Source organism: Plectropomus leopardus, chromosome 4 (assembly GCF_026936395.1).
Source record: "Plectropomus leopardus strain MGB_pleo_1.0 chromosome 4, ASM2693639v1, whole genome shotgun sequence".
Taxonomy (NCBI): Eukaryota; Metazoa; Chordata; class Actinopteri; order Perciformes; family Serranidae; genus Plectropomus; species Plectropomus leopardus.
The window spans coordinates 31,628,594-31,642,543 of NC_142179.1; the positions used below are offsets into that span (position 1 = coordinate 31,628,594).

The following is a 13,950-nucleotide window of genomic DNA, read 5'->3' on the forward strand; positions in this document are numbered from 1 at the left end:
CTTTTATGGTCATAAATTAGAAAAAAGCTTTCATTTTCCACACGTGTACACACACAAGGAATTTCAGAGACAGACATACAGCTACAACAGAAAGGAAGAAATTAAGTTTCTTTTTGTGCCTGAGAGATTTCTGAAAATACCCTTTTTTTTAGTAGAGAGAACTTGTTTCACTGGAAAGCTTTGATCAGTTTAGTGAATGCCACCACAACTAGAACCGCTAAAATTTAATGAAGGCTTTTTGTCAAAGCTGTTGCTTTTATGTCCAATAGAAATACTAATTTGTTCCCCTGCGTCCAACAGCAGCTGAATTTCTTCTTTCTAGCCATTTTTTTCACCTTCATGCACTCAAGCTTTAAGGCAACAGGCTGTTAGAAAAGTCTCAAGGAAAGAAATCTAAATTAGTCATGCCTTTAAACCTGTACATATTTTATTTACGGTGCATTGGTGAATGTTCCCCATAACTGACCCATTATTTAATGTCCCCCTAAATGACTTCTGCAAAGCTGCGAGCTGATCTGGGTGCGCTTCAGTAGTTGTCATCACTGTATCAGCAGCATGTATCTCCTCCCTCTGCCTCCTCCTCACCTCTCCTCTCCTGTCAGACCTCACTGCCTTCCTCATCTTCTCTGTCAGTGGCCATCCGTGTAATTCTTTCACCTCCATCCATTCCATTATTATAGAAAACACATCACAAAGACTCTTTAGACGTACAGTGGTGTGATTTGTGGTATTCATTGTACTTTTATCACTGTAGTTAAGCTAAGGTAATATTAAGAATGGAGCATCAGGTAAGTCATTTTCCTTTCGTTGAGCACATGCAGGGTTTCATCCAGGACATTAAGCATCTGTTTTGCTGTCTCTTGCCTCCATTCACCATCTGGACTGACATGATTAAAGTCATTTGTTAACAGTATGTGATTTGTCAAGTACTGTGAAAATGCCAACTGATTGTCGTGCTATTGGACATGAAAGCACAACTGGAGGGTTTCACTCGAATTCACATCCATTGGTGACAAAATGTGGTTAGTACTCTAAAAAAAAGCACAATTTAGTATGAAAGAAAAGGCTGGTAATATTTTGGATTTTTCTCAACACATGCCATGAAAAAGACAAATAACAACTATATATGTATCATAGTAACAGGTATTGTCTGTATAGCGAAAACCTGATATATCTTATTCCTCTTTGCCAAAAGTAATACATGACGTAATATTAAATCATATTGATTTGAAGGTAAACCCAAGATTCAGTCTCCCGTTAGCTCTATTTTGCTCTCCACCATCTCCTGAGGGGAATATTTGGCTTTTAAGTTTCTAAATGCTCCACCTCCACCAGCTAGTCGCGATAGTTTCTGTCAGCTGGTTGATGCTGTGTAGGTTACAGTGTCCCCATGTTTCTTTTTGTCAAGCGTCTCTTACCTAGCAACAGTAACTGGTGGTTACAGGCAATCATAATGTTGAGAATTGGGTTTTAATTGAGAATTGAAGAATTTAAGAATCAGTTTTACCCCACCTCTAGATAGCAGTGGGTAAACACATCTTTTAAAACAGCTGTACTCCACTAGATGCCCACTGAGGCTGGAAATGAGGTCAATGAGAGATGATTAACAGCAAGACTGATCCTAAACAGTAAATTTATAGACAAAACAATAAGCTGAAAGGTCCAAAAATATTCCATAGAATTAAAGTGAAATGGTAGAGTTAGGTGGTGTCACTGCAAGCAATCCCTATAACAATACATATCGTGTTAATATAAAAATATTGACTGGTTGAATGAATGAATTTGCTTGGGACTGAGCACCACAGAGTATGGCAGTCTTAAAAAGGAAGTACTGATAGACTCATTCATTCTTTACTTCTTCTAATAGCATCTGTTGACAGTAAGAATAAACATAGAATAATACCAGCTTATGACTGTGTGGTATTTAAATTATTATTTTGCACAATGGATGTCATTTTTTTACAGTCTATATGTACCTTTTTCTGACCGAAACCCTCCATTAACTTCAATTCAAACTGTATTAGTGGCTCTTCTAATATTTCTCTCTCTTGCGCTGCAGGCTTAAAATAACAACAGCGCGACACTCAAGCTAGAGGAGGATCTCTCATATCATCACTGCCATTTCACATGGAGCTCATCTTCTGAGTTGGACTGTGTACAGAAAAGAGGATTAAAAAAAATAATAATGATCACAACAGCAACTACCCAGCAGCAGCCAGCATTCTCATGCTTTTCAGAAAAAAAAGGAAAAAAAGAATAAAAAGTGACTACTCCTACTACTTTCTCATATCTACATTCCCACTGGACATCATGTGAATTTTACAGTGTTGACTCTTGTGGAGCTCTACCAGTGACAAGAAGCGGACAGAGGCCGGTGCTGATGAAGGAATGGACATATGAAGGTGGACAAAGAGGTGAAGGAAATGGAGAAAGAATGTGTGTTGGAAGAAAGCCTGTGGAAGTGCAAAATGAATTTTTTTTCATTTCAGTTTTCACATCTGGAAGAAGTTTATCCCTCAAGTTTGTGGGTTTTGGAGAATTTTCACTTTCAGTTTGTTGTCAAACTTTGGTATTTTGATGTGAACAGCTACGGACTGGTGTGTTTGAAGGTCATGAGATGTTTGTTTTTAGATTGGTGGGATGGACACGAGAACGGAAAAGGGGAGGAACCGAGCCTGTGAAGAGTTGTAGCATAGTGGATAAACATGTACACCCAGCAGTCTGCTCTCATAGACTTACAATCCATTTGGTTCACTGTGTTTATTTAAGAAAAAAGTGCACTGAGATGCTTTGAAATCAAAAGTGGCAAACAAGTGATCGATGTCCATTTATAAAAAGAGGAGTCTGCAAGTCGTGGTCTGGAGAGAGGAAAGTGACATGGTGTGTTCATCAGATGGAGTAAGTTTCTGTTCACACTGCATCGCAAAGCTGAAACGGAAACAAATGGCTTGTTTCGTCGTGGTCAACATGTTGACCTTCACTCACGGAGCTGTGGTTACGCGTGTAACCAGTCAGGTTGTGTAGCGACGCAGTTTGGTGAGTTTCCCGGCTGGTTGCTCTTTGTCAATGATGTGTATTAAAGAGGATTTAAGGCATTTTGTTTATAAATGATTTGTGTTTTTTGAAGAAAAAAAAAGAGAGGCAGAAGATTGTTCTCTTGTTGAAAGGCTCGATCTAAAAGCATTTTTTATTTTTGTTGGGTTTTATATAAATGTATATTAGGGTCAAAAGGAGAAAAAAATGGAAAAATGAAGGAAAAAAAAACAAAACAAAAAATTACCAACTTCTTAGTTGTATGTTAATATCACATTGTTTGGAAAGCACATCACATTTGATAAAGGCTCACCATGTTTGTAAACAAGAAATAACCACGTAACTTAAATGTGTGTCAGATATTGTCGAGTTACACCGACGATCACCTATTTATATTTTGTATTTGTCAAAAAGTGACAGAAAAAAAAAGTTTATCTGCAGTGTTCTTTCTAAAGGCGATGAATTACGTGTTGTCTGGCAGCTGATGCATCTTCGAACCAGACACTCTAGAGGGGTCAGAGGTCAGACTGAGGTGGTTTGATAGGCAGGAGACGACAGAGTTAATAAGAGTTCCTTAGTTTTTCTTCCTGATACATTCAGACCAAGTTACCGCCAACTCTCCTTCACCGGTGAATTTAAAAGAGAAATATTCAGTTGTGAGCATGAAGAAAAACTGTACAGATGTTTATATTCTATTCTTTCCAAGTGCCAGTTTTTTTGTGGTGTCATTTGGATATTAACTAATTCATTCAAGAAGAGTGTGCAGGTGGACAAATGGATCTGGAAGGCAAAATAAAAGAGTTGCATCACACTGTACAAAACAAAACATCAATTTCAGTCATATAGTATATATTTTTACAATGTTTAAGGGCGGGGAAAAGACAAAAGCAGAGCGATACAGAATCATATTGCCATTTTTCTCTTGCTTGGCGCGACGGCACACAAAATCCAGCCCTTGCGTGTACGGTCTCCTCTCAAGCCTCCGTCTGTCAGCGAGACAGAAAGAGAATCCAATCCGAGTTGGTATCACTCATGCGTCATCAAGGCGAACGGCATGTGCCTGCATTGATTTTTCTTTGTGACGTATGTGACTTTATAAAGCTTGCATATTTTACACAGTGTTTACAAAGATGTATGTTGTGGTAAAAATCAATAAACTACAAAAAAAACTTACTGTATAAATTTTAATTTCAGAGGATTAAAAAAAGAAAAGTTATAATAATACCCAGCATCCCTTTCGTGTGTCCTCAAAAGTGTGTGCTTTCATTGGACAATACTAAACCCTTGCAACAAAGACCCATATGACTGTCTATTCCTGACTGTACTTTTGCAGTACCACAACCAAAGGATCTGGAGTTGTATTTACATGCGTTCAAAAAGCAAAGGGAGGTTTTGGTTTGGTGGATGTGCAGCACGTTGTACATTTACAAAATAAAGAGCCAAGCAACTGTGCTGTAAAATAAACGCAGGACACGGACACACATTCAATCAAAGGAACCTACCTGTGTAGATAAAACTGAATCAAGACCGTCAAAATACAGTAACTGTACTACTCAGTAGCAGATGTGTTTGTACCTATCATGTGCCTTAACCTTTTCCATGGTAGATGAAGATAAGTGTGTTTTATATAACTTTATCCCTCCCTCTCAACTGTCATCTCTCCATTCTGTCTGTTCACCTCTCCCCCGTCTCTTCCCTGTGTCACCCTCCCTCCCTTTTTCCTCCACTCAACTCACTCATTCATTCATCCTGCACCCCCCTCCCAAACCCCACGTAGTGTAGACTGTTGGTGGGTTTCTGCCTTGTATGACATTGTATTATAAACTTTTAAAAAGATAGTCATTCAAATAACGGTTTTGATTTCCTAGAGGAGTAAAGTTGTTAATGCTTTCGTAGCGAGCAGAAGCGATGCCACAGTGACAGAATGTATCATGTTAATTTTACTAATACCCAGAGGCAAATATTACGCTTGTTAAACATAACGGAAAAATACTGGTTTGTAGAGTATAAATTTGGTGTGTTTTCAATAAATCATGCCTGGAAAGAAGCTGTGCTCGACTCTATGTCTTTTTTAATGTGATGTCATTCATTTACAGTGAGACTCGAGGTCTAAAGTCATGATCGCAGCTCCTACACGCTACATTGCTCTTTGCAACCCAAAAATATTTAGGGAGCAATTCAGCCAAATTCTTTTTAAAGAAATGAGATTTTATTTGTGATGCTCACTAACACTGAAACTTCTACTTTTTTTTTAACCATGGAAATAGTCCTTATGAAAAGTATGAAAAGTGTTGCCTGTGATGTTGTTGTTGAGTTTTTGGATTTAACTTTTTCTATATAATCCAGCCTTGAAATGCTGTAAAATAAAACCTGAATGATAAATGCGATCTTGAATGATCTGGAGGCTTGCAGATCAGATACGCAAGCCTCCAATTTTTGCCAGACGCCGGATCACTCCGCATACATTTAGCTGAATTTTACACAGAGGAGACAGGAAATCAGACAGCAATATAACATTAAAACATCCGGTTCATTTTCAGAATAAAACACGCCATGTTTATGTCTGATTGTATTTCATTACCTACATCAAAAAAAGAAGTCATTACAGGCAACATGGGCGAAGAGAAGTTAATTATGGAGGTGGAAAACCACAAAATTATTTATGACACCACACATCCTTTAATAAGGACAACCATATAAAGGAAATGGCATGGAGCAACCTACTGGAAGTTATGGGAGTGCATCGACATTGCTATAATTAATCCACAGAGTGAATGGAGTTTTTACTTCTTCTGTACCGATATAATGCGCATGATTCTGTAATTACTGCAAGAACTTCTCGGTCTCGCTACTCCAGCTTTGCCAGCAGTACTGCACCAGTGCCGGACTCCAACTGCAACGGATAACGGAGCACGGAGCAAAACCGCAGTGGAGCCGTAATGCAACGCACATGCAAGCAGTGGAAATCCAACGTTAGTCTCTGTTTATCATGTTATCTACATTGGAAAGCAGTGTCACAAGTGTTATCACTTAGCTACTGACACCTACATTGTTCAAAAGATATAGCTGTTGCTACTCAACTCCTAACATGTGAAGTCAAAGTCATTTTTGCGTCTTCTTACATTGTTGGCTGTTGCTTTATAATGTTATGTGGTTTCTGGATTAAAATTCTTTGTCCACTGTAATGGATGGAAACAAAACCACATAATTAAGTATCCTAATTAAAGATAAAAATGGTAAATATTTTTGAGTGAATTCAGAGGTGCATTAGAAAGCCACCATTACAATACATTTGTGTTTGAAACATATTTGAGGTCTGAACCAGTTAAACATCTTATTTAAGAAACAAATCTGATTTGACTGTAATTGGAATGTAGCCTAAATATCAGGGTATCTCGTTCTGCTGACAAGACATCTCTTTCTTTTCTTATTTTTAATAGGTCACAGATTCCACTGCTGTATGTGTAAAAATTGTAATATTTGCAAATTATTTTGCTTTTTGGAAGACTCAATGGAATTTTCATTCCATTAAATACAGAATGTTTTCCCTTTTGTAACTGGAATTTTAATGAACAAGGGTGGAAATACTAAAAATTACCATAAATCATTACTATTTTTTACATAAAATAATATAATTAATGTTTCTTATCACAGTTTTATATGCTTACATGTGCTTTGTATGAGCAAAAATATAATACTATAAATTTTAAAACAAATATACAATCCCAATCAATTATTTTTCTTGTCAATCATTCACAGATAAGCGACAGCTCTTATATTTGGGATCAAAAGTGGTCTAACTTCTCCTTAGACAAACTTTTCTAAACAATACATGGTAAAACTCCAATTACAGAAATGCAAATAGGCTTACACATTTAACTATCTCTCTAATACCCCAACACCCGGAGAAAAGCTGATGAACACAGTCAGAAATTCAGTTATGGAAAGGTTTTGGTGTGGGAAAAACTGGATCATCCAGAGTCAACCTGATAAAAAAAAGTCAGAAATTAAGTTAAAGAAAGATTTCATTGTTGGAGAAACTGGGTTATCCAGAGCCAACCTGATAAAAAAAAGTCAGGAATTAAAGTATAGAGAGATTTTGTTGTGGGAGAAACTGGATCATCTGGAGCCAAACTGATAAAAAAAAAAAAAAAGTAAGAGGTAAAGTTATAGAAAGATTTTGGTGTGGGGGAAAACTGGATCATCCAGAGTTAACCTGATAAAAAAAAGTCAGAAATTTGGTTATATGGAAAGACTTTGGTGTTGGAGAAACTGGATCATCCAGAGTCAACCTGAGAAAAGAAGAAGTCAGAAATTAAGTTAAAGAAAGATTTTGGTGTTGGAGAAACTGGATCATCTGGAGTCAACCTGAGAAAAAAAAAAAAAGTCAGGAATTAAGGTATAGAGAGGTGCGGAAATCAAAAGTGGTTAACACGTGATCGATGTCCACTTATAAAAAGAGGTGTGGGAAAACCAGAGAACCATAAATCAGCCCATGAAATCAAGTCACAATCTGTGCCGATCTGCAAATGTCCTTAGAGCCAAATAATCTGGACATGCTCAGGCAGAAACCCGATCGGCGTGGGGCTGCCATGACTGGTTGCACAGGGTTGCTGCAAGCCAGCCTTTGGCGTCATGTCATTTTGAACAAGTGGGCCCTGGGCAGAGCAGGCTGTGTATTCCTGATTTAGGGCTTCATGTTCTGCAATGTGTCTTTTTTTAGCCCTCATCACACCTCCAGAACTCTTTCTCTGACTGCTTTCTTATTAAGCTTCTGGATTTCCTTGCTGAGGGTGTTATTCTGCGATTCAAGTTGTTTTTTCGTGGTACTAACATTGGAGTCCACCAAACAAGTGGTTATTCTGGAACTGACTGTCCCCTGGGAAGACCGGATTAAAGAGGCCCATGAGCGAAAGAGGGCCAAGTACGCAGAGCAAGGAGCCCAAGGTTGGAAAGCCCGCTGTGAGCCAGTCAAGGTCGGTTGCAGAGGCTTCGCTGGCCATTCACTTCTGCAAACCCTCAAACTCCTTGGAGTGAAAGGATTGCATCCCCAATCGGACGGAACTCTTGGCAACGACCCAAGCGAATGGACAAAGGAATACGAGCGCAGTCTGTATCTGCGACAAGGTCTGCAAAAATCTGAAGGGCCTGAAGATATACCAGGCAAGGATGGCCTGCCTCAGGAGGGAGCAAGTGAAGCAACGCTCAGGAACGGCAGCTGGCGCAACAGTTTTTGTTGTGCTGACTGCGGAACCTGGTGAGACAGAGGAGGAACCAGGTCCTAAATCTCCCCACAGTACCCAGAATCCCCAAGAAACACAAGTCTCCCCATCAAGCAGGAAGTCGGAACACCATAGGGTGAAGTGGCCTGCCACTAACAACAAGGAGTGGCTAAAGCTGGATGAGGATGTTGGCAAGTGCCTGGAAACCATCTCTAAGGGCAGTGTCGACCAGAAACTCCAGACCATGTGTACCATCATAATGAACATGGGAGCAGAGTGGTTTGGCGACGTAGATAGACAAGAAGCAAGCAAGCCAGCGAAGTTCAACCGGTTAGAAGCCAAGGTTAGTCAGCTGAGACAAGAGCTAAAATCCCTGAGACGTCAGTTCAAGACAGCCAAGGAAGAGGAAAGGACTACCCTGTCAGAACTCACAAACATCAGGAGGAAGAGACTCAACTCATTGAGGAGGGCGGAATAGCACCGAAGGAAGGGAAAGGAAAGGGCTTGGAAACGCAACGCTTTCATCGGCAATCATTTTGGCATTACCAAGAAACTACTGGGCCAGAAGTGATGCGGCCACCTCGCTTGCCCTGTAGAGGGAAATCGACCATCATCTCCATGCCACCTTCAGTGACACCCTGAGGGACCATGAGCTCGGACCATGCATGGAACTGGTGGCTCCACCAGAACCAGGGACCCAATTCAACAGCGCCGGTTCTGCTTTGCCCTAGGAGAGACCACGATTCCATCAGTGACCGAGAAACCGGTCAAGGGCCTGGGCAAGATCTTTGACAGCTCCCTGAAGGACTCAGATGCCATACAGCAAACCAAGAGCAAACTGTCCACCTGGCTCACAGCGATTGACAAATCTGGCCTCCCTGGAAAATTAAAAGCCTGGATCTACCAGCATGGAGTCCTACCAAGAATTAGTCTACGAAGTACCAATAACAATAGTAGAGGCTCTTGAGAAGTCCATCAGCCAGTTTCTCAGGAGATGGCTGGGGCTCCCCCGGTCCTTGAGCAGCATCGCCCTGCACAGCCATTCCAGAGAAGTGATGGTGTACAGGGACTCCACAGACACCAAAATCGCAGAAGCAGGAATCCTCGTGAAGACCGGGAGGAAGTGGCGGACACAAGAAGCTGTCACTAAAGCTGAGGGGCGACTAAGGCATAAAACGCTGGTGGGCTCCGTGGCAACGGGACAAGCAGGTCTGGTTCCTTCCCACAGCTGCTGCTGTAACTGGCCTTTGGCATCATGTCATTTTGCACAAGTGGCCCCTGCGCAGGAAAAACTAAGTATTCCTGATTTAGAGTGTGTTTTTTTTTTTTTTTTAAGGAATTAACAAAGTTCAGGAGGAAACCGGAGCGCCCGGAGAAAACCTGATAAACACAATCAGAAATTAAGTTATAAAGAGGTTTTGGTGGGGAAGAAACTGGATCACCCAGGGTCAACCTGATAAAAAAAAGTCAGAAAATAAGATATAAAAAGATTCAGAAACTAAGTTATTGAAAGATTTTGTTGTGAGTGTGGCAACATAGGGGGGTGGTGGTGTTAGGTTGAATAATGGAGAAAGTTTAATAATTTTCTTAAAAAGAATTTTGATCAGGCCAACCACACCCAAACCGCTATTGGAGGAATTAGCATTTAACAAATTAATTATCACTTACCGACAACGCCACCCCAGGCATTTCTCCTGGAGAATTGTACTAACCCTTTCCACAGTGGTTAAAGCACACAAGTTCGTTCACTGATGAAAGCTTGAGACCGGGTCCAGCGTAAAAATTAAGTTAATTTTATTTAACAATATATTATTTTACTTAACACAGTTCAATAAAATCGTTATACACACACACCACGCACGCACTCACTCCTAACCCAAACCCCACAAAATACACAAAAAGAAAGGCAAATAACTAAATTAGTTTTACAGCAGGGTTAAATTAATGAACCACACATAAATTAACAAAACCCAATACATGCAAGCAAAAGAAAACTGTCAAACAACCCAAAACAAATAAAGATAATCAGAAATAATCTTGAAATCGTCAAAACTAATAAACCCAAATAAACATGCAAGGCAACCAAAGAAAGATAATCTAAAATAAGTAAACCAAAACAAACATGCAAAACAACCCAAACATAAAGCAAAAAAATAAAGCAACAACTATCAAAAATAACTAAACCCCAGTGCACATGCAACACAATAGTAAAGAAAAAGAAACTATTACTAATAAACTTCAGTCCATGCTTAAGGAAGGGTTAAAATATGCGCAGCCCAGGACAGGGACAGCATTCACTTTAATGAGTGCCAGCAGCAGCACAGTTGGAGACGTAGAGTTGGATGAATGGAGATAAACAATCGCCACACAAAACAGCAGCCAGCCGACACGGCGTGCGAGGGAGGCGGAGCCAGAGCTGGTGGAAGGGATCGCACACACGTGTACCCTGCCATTGAAAGACATATTTTATTTTTTTTTTATTTCATAAATTAACTATGCCGGTAACTTGGTATCACGATGTCTACATACCGTCAGGAGTTGAATGAACATCAAAAAGTGAGGAAGAGAAGCACTCTGCGCCACAGCGACATAATTTACAAACGTGGCAGACCGTGGATCACTCTCCCACGCTGCAGCACGCGAGATGAGGTGCCGGGGAGAGACAGTCGCCGCCCGGCGATTAACGCCGTCAAGGGAGAGGAAAACCCGAGCCCAGGCACTGCATGAGAGACAAGAGCCAATGTTGATGATGACCGCGAAACTTTATGAAAAGCACACAGAACCATGCAGCACTGCACATACCCGGGATCGGCGAGCCGAGCGATCCGGCCGCGAGGCGATCAGGTGAAGCTACTGGTGGGAGCGGCGCACCCAGAAGCTTCGAGGCAAGAGAGCTCCCAGGGCACAACCACCCACCTTTATAGACTGCGCCCCCAGCAGAGACATGCTGATCCTGCGGCACTAATGAAGACACCGCACAGCTACAGCCATACTTCTACATGGGAGAAAAAGCTGGATCACCCAGAGTCAACCTGACAAAAAAAGTCAGAAATTATTAAGAAATTATTAATTATTATTATTAAGTTTTAGTAAGGTTTTTGGTGTAGAAGGAACCAGAGAACCATAAGTCAACCCGTTAAAATCAAGTAATACATAAACAATTCTGGTCTGATCTGCGAACGTCCCTCGAGCCAAATAATCTGGACATGTTCAGGCAGAAACCCGATCTGCGTGGGGCTGCTGTGACTGGTTGCACAGGGTTGCTGCAACTGGCCTCTGGCGTCATGTCATTTTGCACAGCTGGCCCCGGAGCAGAGCAGGCTGCGTATTCCTGATTTAGGGCGTCCTGTTCTGTGATGGTGGTGTTTTTCTTAGCCCTCATCACTTCGCACCTCGCCTCCAGAGCTCTTTCTCTGACTGCTCTCTTATTAAGCTTCTTGATTTCCTTGCGGAGAGCAATATTCTGGCGATTCAAGATTTTTTTTTCCACCTTCAGGAACTCGTACTTGTTGGCCAAAGCTACATCCCCTTGGAGGCTGTTGCTGAGCTCCTGAATCTGAAGCTGGAGGGTCCTGTTGCTTTGGCTCAGGGATTCGTTCTCAGACTTAATCCTGTTGTGTTGTTCTTGCACAGTTTGCTGATTCTTTTTCCTGCAGCTCCTCAAGTTGTTGTTTCAGAGTGCTATTTTGGTCAGTGAGGACTTTTTTCGCTGCCTCCATTTTGTCATAATCAACCTTGAATCCGTTCAGAACTTTGAGGTGGTCAGTTACAATTTGGATTTTGTCAGATGTTGAAATGTTCCATTTCCTCAAGTCATCGACCTCTGCCTGCAAGGCGTCATGCTTGGCCTTCAGGTCTGGGTTAACATCAAGCTTGCAGTTGAGGTCATACTCAGTTTTACACAGGTTTCTGCCTTCTGCCATCAAGGTGCGCTGTTCAGCTTCCAGTTTGTCGACTCCGTTCTTATAATGTTCTCTTGTCTTAAGCAGTTCCTTTGCATCCTGGATTTTCTTTTTCAAAATGACATGATTCTTCTTTAAGCTATCAATTTGTGTCTGTGTTTTTTGGTACTTATCATCATAGGTCTTTAACTTGTCTTATTTTTCCTTGATATCCTGGAGTTGCTGCTGGAGGGCATTACTTTCAAGGTGCATTGCCTCTTCCTTGTGTTGAAATGCTACACACAATTCAGTCTTTTTTTTCTCCAGGTCCTCAAGAACTTTTGAGAAGCATTTGAGTCTTGCTCTCTTGCATTTCAGCATCATGCTTTTCCTTTACTTTATCAAGGTGGTTGAGCTTAGTTGTAAAGTCCTCAATACTTTGTTCTAGAGCTTGTCGCCGATAAACAAGTGCCTCATTTAACTCTTTCGTTGTCATGTACGTGTCATAAATGCCGCACTGACGTTCCACCTTGTCACGGAGCACACGGACTTGTCTTTGTAGGGAGACACAGATTTTTCTGGCAGATTTTTCCTCTGCTTTCATTTTGTCTAATGTCTCCTCCGAAATGTCACAGTTCTTATACTGTCTCTTGGCCTTGTGAATTTCTTGGTGCGGCATCTTTAGCTGCTCAGTGATGGACCGCAGGTTCAAGCTCATGGCAAAGATGTCGCAGTCTCCATCTGTCTCCTCATGGTGGAGGTCCATGTCGTGCTCAGTGGATTCCAGAAGAGGCATGGTATTTTTTCCTAAGATTTATGTTTCTCTGTTTTCCCACAGAAATAGTGAAAAGCTATATTAGTGATAAAGAAATCCTAATCACCATCAGTACACCGGCCGTGGAGATTTGTGTATCCAACACCAGCTGGACTATATCCTCCGTCACGAACAAATCCATACAGGACTGGATGTCACGGATGCGGAGGAGGGCATATGCCGTTGGCCCCTCAGGGAGACAGGTGGCTGGGGTGTACCGGAGCGTTTTAGCCTCGGTGGGTGCCCAGGAAATCAGTCCATTTTTTGACAGCCACCCCTCTCTCTTCCCCGCTGTGTCACCGGGTAACTCCGGCCCCGAGGAGCTGCTGTCGGAGGCAGAGCTGGAACCGGGGAGCTCCCATTCTCGATCGGAGACGGAGCTGCTGTCATCTTCTGTGGAGGAGGATAGAGACCCGAAGGTTGAGGAGGAGGAACAGGTGGCGGTGTGGGCTGGGCTAGGCGGGGTCGCAGAGGCTCTGGAAGGGCGGGTCATGTGACGCTCGTCGTGGAGCTTCCGGGGGAGGCGGAGCGTACAGGCCTGGAAGTCCAGGCTTGGAAGTCCAGGCTCGGCGCTGCGTGGGGCGGCCACTCTGGCCCCTCCGGCACTCCTATGGCTTGCTCCAGGCTGTACAGCAGCTGGAAACGTCGCTCCATGTTTGCAGACAGGTAGAAATGCAAAATTCTGGCCCTGGCTGAAGTTATATAACTTCTCAGTTGCACCTGAATAAACAAATTGAGGTGTCTGGCTGCCTTGTTTACACTCTGTTCTGCAGGGATTCACTGATTGTTGGTTCCCAAATTTTTATTATGATGTAGACATGGTTGAAAAGGTCATGTTGATATAAGGGATTTTTGCTCACTTTTTGATCGTTTCACTTCAAATACTTGAATCATAGAAAATGCCGTGAGAACCATTGATTTTACAGACTACATCTCTCTTGCACCCCCCCCCCCCACACACACACACACGCACACACAATCCTTACACATGCATAGGGAT

General features: G+C 41.9%; 1 protein-coding gene and 1 pseudogene across 8 annotated transcripts in view; both read left to right on the top strand.

Annotated features, from left to right (window-relative positions):
* arvcfb (ARVCF delta catenin family member b) overlaps window positions 1-5,080 on the top strand; it is a 253,471-nt gene extending 248,391 nt beyond the window's left edge. For all 8 annotated transcript variants that reach the window (XM_088077113.1, XM_088077114.1, XM_088077115.1 and 5 more), the window contains one exon: window positions 2,060-5,080. The gene's annotated coding sequence lies outside the window, so the exon portion shown is untranslated. The remainder of the gene's footprint in view (window positions 1-2,059) is intronic.
* Window positions 5,081-7,938: 2,858 nt separating this feature from the next.
* On the top strand, window positions 7,939-11,291 carry LOC121944101 (uncharacterized; annotated as a pseudogene).
* Window positions 11,292-13,950: the final 2,659 nt, after the last annotated feature.